Genomic DNA, 9,870 nt, shown 5'->3' on the forward strand with positions numbered 1-9,870 from the left:
TGAATACATGCATATTTGTGACATTGGTTAGTGTAATAACAACAGCAATTAGCCAACTTAGTAACCTGATGTTTGATTTGTCTTTTCCTTTATGTAGTTTGTGTGTGTTATTGGCAAATCACATCAAGATATTTTGCTGGTGGAGTTTTATGGCCACACCTGGAGGAGATGCAACTGTGTTGCGTTTGGAGATTTCCCAACTGGGTGATACTCTGCAGAGACTGGCAGCTCTCTTTCTCTCTTGCCCCTTCCTCATCTCTCTCACCCCCCCCCCTCTCTCTCTCTCTCTCTCTCTCTCTCTCTCTCTCTCTCTCTCTCTCTCTCTCTCTCTCTCTCTCTCTCTCTCTCTCTCTCTCTCTCTCTCTCTCTCTCTCTCTCTCTCTCTCTCTCTTTTTTTTTTTTTGTAAAACGTTAACTCCGGGAAGTGACCTGGCCTTGCCGTCCATTAACCCGATGTAAACGTAGTTGTAGTTTGTAGAGCTAAACCTATATTTTATATTGTAGCTATGGGTCTAATAACGCCGTCGAGTGTCAGTGAGTTGCTTCCAGTCAACGTGCAAAAAAACAGATACTTTTTTCATCCGTACATTTCCGTTTTATACCGTTTTGAATATCAACATAGTTTGGGTGTTTCTGAGTAATTCCAGGAAAAAGACACGAAAACAGTGTTTTTGTGTAATTCAATAAACACGTTGTCATTTTTCGCCTGATTATCGAATCTCCCTGAAATCAACGCTAGATTATCATTATTATCCTTCCTCGTGCAAGCATGCAATGTGGTTTAGACCGGCGCGCCCCCCCCCCCCCCCCCCCCCCCCCCTCCTGCACCCAACGGCACACAGCCACACACATAAAACACAGATAGCTTCAATCGCAGTAGAAAGAAATATCAGATCAACGCAAGCTTTTATACTGTATATCTGATCGCCATTCCAGTTATCCACAGCGACGTTGTTGGGCATTGCACATGAACAGGCGGGTGGGGTCAGTTGTCCAAACCATCCCTACAAGCGTATGTTTTGCCGGAGTGTTTAGGACCCGCCCCCACGCCGCAGCTCGGTAGAGAAAAGAAAATACCCTGTTTATAATTGAGTGCAATAATGGCCGAAGGCGTTAGAGGGCGGTATAAGACCGTCGGCCAGCTCAGACACACTCAGAACAGTATGCACAAGGTGCCCCGCTGAATTATGAATGGCAATAGCGATTAAAAGAAATACCGTGAGAAAAACGTAGTTCTACGTTAATGGCACCCAATGTGTTAATCGTGCGTTAATAAAAATAGTGGCGTTAAAAGAATTGTGCGTAAACGGGTTAATATTGCGTTAATTTTGACAGCCTTAACCTCTTAAGCCCGGAGCCCTATTTTCTGAAAATCTGCCTAAGTAAATGGAATATTGCTCCACTTTTACAAGGCCCATTTGCATGTTCTTGGTATCTAGGGACATCTATTGACCTCAGTGAATGTATTCCTAGTGTCAGAGATTTTTTGTCTATTACTAGGCTTGCTTAAATTGTGATGAAACAAAGGAGAATATGAATTATGATTTGTCTTTGCATCTTTGACAGTGAATAACACCATGCTAGAAATGACCAGACATGAAATACTGAGCTTGTTCAGTACCTTCTTGAGATCACGTGTACAAAAAACCTAAGGAAATTAATAAAGGGAAGATGATTAAACAGAAGGTTTTGTAGATACAGTACTGAATTCTCCCATCCGGACCAATGCAATTTGAAATATTATTATGGAATATAGAATAGCAGGCCTATAAATGACTTTATTATAGCCAATTCGCACATTTATGGATTGTGCCAAATCTTCTCTTTCAAATGGCCAAGTTCAATTTGGATTTAGTATCACCAGGCGTGCATGAAGAACAGATAATAAAATCGACTGTATGTACAGTAGGTTTTTTATTCTTGCAAGAGCTCCGCCATTTTGAAACAGAACATTTTCAAATCGGATGGTTGCTAAATGCTCAAAATAGGGGAGACAAACTAACTGCGCTCCAATATATGCCAATAACATTCAGTTTTGTGGTATATAATCCTGAGTAATAAGAAAAAAAATTATAATAATCAGGAAGTAATTTGCTTGCAGAAAGCTACAGATGAAGCCTTTAGTATTCATGGTCGCTTTGCCGCGACGCGCGCACGGTTATATCACGTCGTTTTAATTCATTAGGAACCCAGGCTGCTGTTCTGTTTAGTGCCGCCAGGAGGCGCAAAGTCGACCGGCGGCGGTCTATTGAGTATTGACTTCCTCATTCATCACTGTGCCTTTGTGTCGATAACACGAGCCACTGTCAACGTTGGGACGGCGCGAGACTGAGAGAGACTTTATTGTGAATTTAAAATATGCTGGTAAAGTGGGGAGGGAGATTGTTCATTCAAGTAAGCTATAATACAGTATTATATGGCCACCAGACATATTCTCTCCGTGAAATTGCATTTATCCGTCGCGCAAAAAGCTGTTTTCTTTTACTGTGAAAGATTGTCACTTCCGCCGAGTTAGACAGATAAGATATCATTAGAATATTATTCTTTTGGTAACGTTTTATTTCTGACTACAGTACAGTATGTATTACTATCTATTACTACCTACTATGGGCCAGCCGTGTATAGGTGTAACCGAGTTATAATAGTTCAATGGTTGTGATGGCGGAGTTACTGTAGCAACGCGTCAGGTTCCTTACTGTATATTTGCATATCGTTTTATTTACTACTACCTACTATGCTGCTATGTCTATACTACTATCTACTACTACTTTGTATCACAAACAGTACTGTATTTGCAAAACTGATATGTCATAAATGTATAGATGTAGCAGTACTGTCTACCTGTATGTCATGTATGTCATTATGAATTGAAAATGGGGGACCCTGATGTAAACAAGATGAAAGTAAAAATAAAACGTTCAAACTTCCAACTTGTGTATTGTTTTCATAAAAGTCGACTAAGATTGTACTCTTGTATTTTGCACTGTACAGTATGTCACAGGTGAGCTTGCTAGCCATTTGATTGTTAACGTGATACTCTGCAGTGCAGGTGAATAAAGTAGAAGCACTTCTTATAGTGTACAATGGGGGAAATAAGTATTGTTCAGTAAATGTATTTCCAATTAGCGTATTTAAGCGAAATTTGCACCAGACGTTTGTATTAACTCAAGAAATCTAAACATTAAAGTCCATATGTAAATAAAGTTATGTGTAATCAAGTGGAATGAAACAGGAAAAAAGTATTGGACACACTAAGAAAAAGCAGTACACCACAGCAAGGAAAGGCAAGGAACTAGCTGAAAAGCAAAACGAATTAGGAGGCAACTCTACCTCCTATCTGTGCTAATAATGTCAACTGGGTTAGAATATATTAATGGGCTATAAAATGTTTTTTTGTTTGTTACCAAGGTGCCACACAAGAAACATCAACTGATGGGTAAAAGCAAAGGGCTCGCCTCTCAAGACCTTCACAAACAGATTGTTGCAAATCATGAAAATAGAATTGGCTAAAGACGTATTTCACAACTTCAGAATCTTCCAGTAAGCACCATTGGGGGCATTATCCATAAGTGGAAGCAACATCACTCCATCATCAACCGGCCATGCACTGGTGCTCCTCGCAACATTTCTGATCAGGGAGTCAGAAGGATACTGATGGGCCAAAATCACACCTGAATACTGCGGGTGATCATACAGAAAGCATCCTTGAAGCTGTCATTACAAACAAAGTTTTAGTTTTGAATCACTTCTCTTGTAACACAACTCCTGGTCTACAGTTCTCCTGGTACAGTGTGTAAACCCATCTTAGGTCCCGTTATCTATTAACAGTCTATACTGTAGTTGAGGGGAACCTGTGTCAGAATAGTCATTCTTATGGTGAAGGTCAACTATTCCTGATTTTGCTATAGGGACCCACCGGAACCCTTGCAAGGACCGGCTTTTTATTTAATATTTATTTCAGATATTGATTGAAGTGTGTTTTTAGTCGACGGCGAAAGATTGATCGGGTTTCGACTGTCCTAACTGTGATGAGAAGTACGAATGAACTTGACTGAAACTGACTAAACTCCTGCCTTGATCAAATCCATTTATAGCTAAATAGAACTGTGTTGATTAAAAATTGCACAGTGGTGTTTCTAGGGTGCCAGGTGAAATAGGCATGATGGAATACCACCCACATATTGGCATGAGGACAGTACTTATCGTTTATTAGCACATCTTTTGATGAGTTGGTCCCTCACACTTTAGAAGAACAAGTTACAGGTTGAAAAAACCCTCAGCTCAGAACTAGGCAAAATCTGCATATGGCTCGCTGATAACAAACTATCATTACACATGGGCAAAACAGAGTCCATTCTCTTCGGTTCAAATAACAAACTCAGCAAGACCGACGGCTTCTCAGTTACAGTGTGTGACAATATGGTCACAAGGAAAGAAGATATTACCTACCTGGGTTCCATCCTAGAGGCAAATCTTTCCTGTGACAAAATGGCATCCAATGTAATAAAAAAAGTCAACCAACGAACTAGATTCTTGTACCGGATCTCGTCTCTGGTAAACAAGAATACCCTGAAGACTCTGGCAAGAGCACTCATTCAAGGGTACTACGACTATGCATGCACCTCATGGTACCAAAGCACCTCAAAGGCGCTAAAAACAAAATTACAAACATCTCAAAACAATCTGGTCAGACTACTGCTTGACCTTACTCCTAGAACCCACCTCACCCCTGCCCACTTTGACAACCTAGGATGGCTTAGAGTAGACACAACTTGCAATGGGCCTGGTCTACAAGATACACTACACGACCAAGGTACCCATGTACATGTAAAAATACTTCCCACTTTCAAAAACACTCTCAAAAAACACCTACGGGAGACTGCAAATCTAAACTGGCCCCTGTAAATGTCCTAACACACCCCCCCCCCCCCAATGTACAGTAAATGACCAAGTATAATAATAATAATAATAATAATAATAATAACTTCGTTTTATATAGCGCCTTTCAGAGGACTCAAGGTCGCTTTACATAGGGGGGGGGGGGGGAGATGACAAATTAACAAACATAGTGGACAGACACAACATATACATATAAAGTGAGAAAGTTAGGGGTTGAAGGCCAAGTTGAAGAGGTGGGTTTTGAGCAGTTTTTTAAATTAGTCCAGAGTTGGGGCGGTGCGGAGTTCTGCGGGGAGGGAGTCAATATTCCAATGTACAGTTTTGCTTGTTCAGTTGTACATGAGTGAATGAGTGCTCCTGCCAGAGTCTTCAGGGTATTCTTGTTTACCAGAGAGGAGATCCGGTACAAGAATCTAGTTCGTTGGTTGACTTTTTTTATTACATTGGATGCCATTTTGTCACAGGAAAGATTTGCCTCTAGGATGGAACCCAGGTAGGTTGGCACAGTCTCTTACATTTCAAATGCATGGGGAGGAAGAGTTTATACCCGACATTTCATTAATAAAACCTTCTACATTAAAGCTCTTATATAACCGTGAGACAATAATTTTTGCTTTGGCTTTTGGGACCTTCGTCATTCTGGAGACTGCTATGATGTTGTGGTCACTGAAACCTACAGGAACAGAGACTGCCTTTGAGCATTGGCCTGGCACGTTTGTATAAATATGATCAATACATGTAGATGAAATTTCCCCCATTGTACACTATAAGAAGTGCTTCTACTTTATTCACCTGCACTGCAGAGTATCACGTTAACAATCAAATGGCTAGCAAGCTCACCTGTGACATACTGTACAGTGCAAAATACAAGAGTACAATCTTAGTCGACTTTTATGAAAACAATACACAAGTTGGAAGTTTGAACGTTTTATTTTTACTTTTGTCTTGTTTACATCAGGGTCCCCCATTTTCAATTCATAATGACATACATGACATACAGGTAGACAGTACTGCTACATCTATACATTTATGACATATCAGTTTTGCAAATACAGTACTGTTTGTGATACAAAGTAGTAGTAGATAGTAGTATAGACATAGCAGCATAGTAGGTAGTAATAAATAAAACGATATGCAAATATACAGTAAGGAACCTGACGCGTTGCTACAGTAACTCCGCCATCACAACCATTGAACTATTATAACTCGGTTACACCTATACACGGCTGGCCCATAGTAGGTAGTAATAGATAGTAATACATACTGTACTGTAGTCAGAAATAAAACGTTACCAAAAGAATAATATTCTAATGATATCTTATCTGTCTAACTCTGCCCACTACGGCTGCTGCAGACTCAGCCGAACGTTTTGGCAAATCACAGACGCCGATACTACAACGTCTCTCTGTGGTGCCACGCAATAGGTTGAATCGTAGTGAGCTAAGTTGAAGACAATGGTCGAGGTGTTTCCTGTTTCATAATACGAATTTCATAATAAAAGCGGCCCGCTTAAAAAATAAATAAGAGCTTGTGCCGTTTCAACGTTGACAGTTATCAATCGCTTGCGCTCAAAGGATATTTTATAAAACGAGGCATACAATATAATACTATGTATTTGAGCCAAACCATGTGGTCAGAACACAGTGCATTTTGGCCATTTGCTCTCATTCTCCCTTTGTCGAGGGCGGAGCTTCTTCAATGAACAGGCACCTCGGCACGTTGTCACCAGCTGTATGAGAGCGCCCCCGCTGGTCATTGTTAACACTTTGGTTGCCTTGGGTTAAATTAATGATATACCATAGATTGCCAGCGCTATTTGTCTATGGAGAAAGTCCCCTTCTTTGCAGGGCTATAACTTTTTAAATTCTATTGCTACATTGCCATTATTAGGGCCCATTCAAAGTCCTATATGTATTGTTCATTGTGTAGCAACGTTAAACTTTTTCATTCACATATTCATAGTAAAGTATGGTCTAATGTATAAGTATGTTTTCATCTCTTTCTGCAGCTTTCTCCAGAACGTGATATATAGCCCCAAATGCATTATATTGATGATGAAATACAGTTTGATGGCAATCAGCGCGATATAAAAAATTCCAACTAGACGTACTTCTAGAAGTTACTACACGTCATCTGATGTTGACCGGATGGGCGAGGGGGCGTTTATAATTCCGTGGGCAGCGTTATACCAATCATCTAATGTGGGTCAAATGTTGATAAAAGCAGTTAGTATCGAAGATGGTAACGTTACACGCTGAAACTCACCCCAGTCTCCGCGCGCCGTTGGGCGATCATCGTCGAGTAGAAATTTTATCATTATGGGATATATTATTACCCGGTCCATCTCCAGCTTGTATAATGGTATATACGTCCAAATCATGTTGTTTATCGAGTTATTGGCAATCGATCGCTATCTAGTGTGACGAGCTAGAGTGCCGGAACCTATACCGAGTGCCCGGAAGTAATAGGGCCGACCAGCAAAACCTCTACTGCGCTTCCTGTTAAGCGGTTGCGCCGATCGGCCACCAGATGGCGCTCCTGAACCGCCAGAGAGCTCAGTGGGTCCTCCTGGTGGATCTCAGGCCAGCGGAGGGGAAATATGAATCCGATTACAGATTTTTGAAATATTGATATAAGGACGCTGTACAGCGTCCCCCGGCAACTTTAGCATGGCCAGCAAAGACGTCTAAAGACGTGTCCCGGCAGTCAAAGTGTTAACATTAACCACGCAAAACGGCATCAAAACGGCCGGCAAACAGTTGTTCCATGACTATTTATGGCTGTATCTGTAGAAGCCTTTGCGAAGTGTAGTTTTGAAAAATTCCAATGCTCATTGAAAGCTTTGGATGTCCTCTTCTCAAAATGACTACATTCACCGATGGCCGGTAATTCAAAATAGCTGATTTCTGCGACCACAACAACAAATTTTTTTAAACTAAATTCTCAGTAATAACACTCTAACCTATTGGTAAACAAACATATTGTTGAAAATATACATTATAACTGCTGTTGTGACATGGTTAGGATGTTTATTCTTGAATATGTTTAAAAAAAAAAAACGATAATTATGTCAGACAGTCTGGAGAGCTTGATTTATGACGTGATGTCATTTGCGGTCTGGCCCCGGACCGGACGGGCGGAAGAGGTTAACTCATTGGCCCCCAAAAACGAGTATTCCCGTGTTTCGTCGCCAACCATTCAGCGGCAAATACGATCCCCATTCTAAACACTCACTCGGAGCTGCCTGTGTCTCCCTGGCACCGCTGCCTACGTTAAAATTGCAATGACGATCGAATCCCACCAGGTGGCAGTATCGCCTACCGTTTTAACTGGGGATATCACTTGTCTTGTACTGAGGTACCTCCGGCTGCTTCCCCCTCAAAGGGAATCAGGACATAGCAAATGGTCGGAGATTTGATGCCTCAAACCTATTGTTTCCCGTATGATAGCCATGCCCAATATACACAAGTAATTGCGATCGCGATGGGACGACTGGGATTTATTCATTTCTGAGTACCTTCTGACTAAAGTAAGGTCTATTTTAGGTAACCTGCTGGTATTTTTTTAACCTAAAACATGCTTTGGTAACGATCGCAGTTTCGAGGTAAAACGACCCCCCCCCTTGATGATTTTGTGAATAAACATATATATTTATATGGTATATACCTTTGATTTGGAAATATTTGGAGTTTCAGGCGAGCAACCCGAACTATTTGGGCATAATACACATAACACGCCATATCTCGCGATCTAGAAAAAAATACTGGATTATTTTGGAAAGGGGCGATGTTTAGCATGGAATAGCGCACAAACTAAAGTATGTAGAAATGAACTGGTTAGTCAGTGTTTGACTATAAACAATGCCTGTCAAATTAGCCATACTATTTTTTTTTTTTTTTTTTTTTTTTTTACCTTTATTTTACCAGGTAGTCACTTGAGATCAAAGATCTCTTTTTCGAGCAAGACCTGGCCAGAGATGTGTAGAGATGGGAAAACAGCGTGGCGGTCAATGGGTTAATATATATATATAAAGAGAGAGAGAGAGAGAGAGAGAGAGAGAGAGAGAGAGAGAGAGAGAGAGAGAGAGAGAGAGAGAGAGAGAGAGAGAGAGAGAGAGAGGGTGAGAAACTGTGATGGCGAGAAGAAAGAGATAAGGTCACCTGGGCTAGGTGAGACCCATCCTCACCAGCCAATCAGTCTGTTGAGCTAGGCACTTAGACCTCGCAGTCAGTAGGGGCAGATAAGGGAATGTATTTTAATCATACCCATTTATTTCTAAATTCAAGGCAGCCAGGCTACAAAGACAGCAAGAGCGTGTGCACTTCCACTGCGTCCAGAGCGCGCGCGCGCACACACACACACATACACACACACACACACACACACACACACACACACACACACACACACACACACACACACACACACACACACACACACACACACACACACACACACACACACACACACACACACACACACACACACACAGAGCACACACACAGCTGTTAATGCTGCTCAATTCATTACGATAAAACAGCAGCAACAACTATTAATGAGCAACCGATGGATTAGGAACACGGACTGGGTAATTTTTTATTAATCTGCAAGTCATTAACAGGCTTGTTAGAGAGACTTGTTTGAACATCCTATAGTTACCTACAAGAGGTTATATAATTCAAGTAATTTCTTTATTTTCTGTGAAGTATAAGCCAAACGACTAATGATAATAATTAGACCTCCACTCTCTAAATCGGGCACTACATGCAAACATTAGGCATTGTGACTGTGAGAGAGATGGATTTGTATCGTTGTGTTAAGAGAGAGAGATATGTGTGGCTTTATTTTAATTGTGTAATCCCTTGGCTCACGCACGTTTGCACGTAAAAATACATAAAATATTTTAAAAATCAAAAGATTTGGTACAATGGGAATAACAGCCTATTGAGCTGTCAGAAAATGGGCTGTCAG

This window comes from Notolepis coatsorum (assembly GCF_963971535.1).
Source record: "Notolepis coatsorum genome assembly, chromosome: 7".
In the NCBI taxonomy this organism is placed as follows: domain Eukaryota; kingdom Metazoa; phylum Chordata; class Actinopteri; order Aulopiformes; family Paralepididae; genus Notolepis; species Notolepis coatsorum.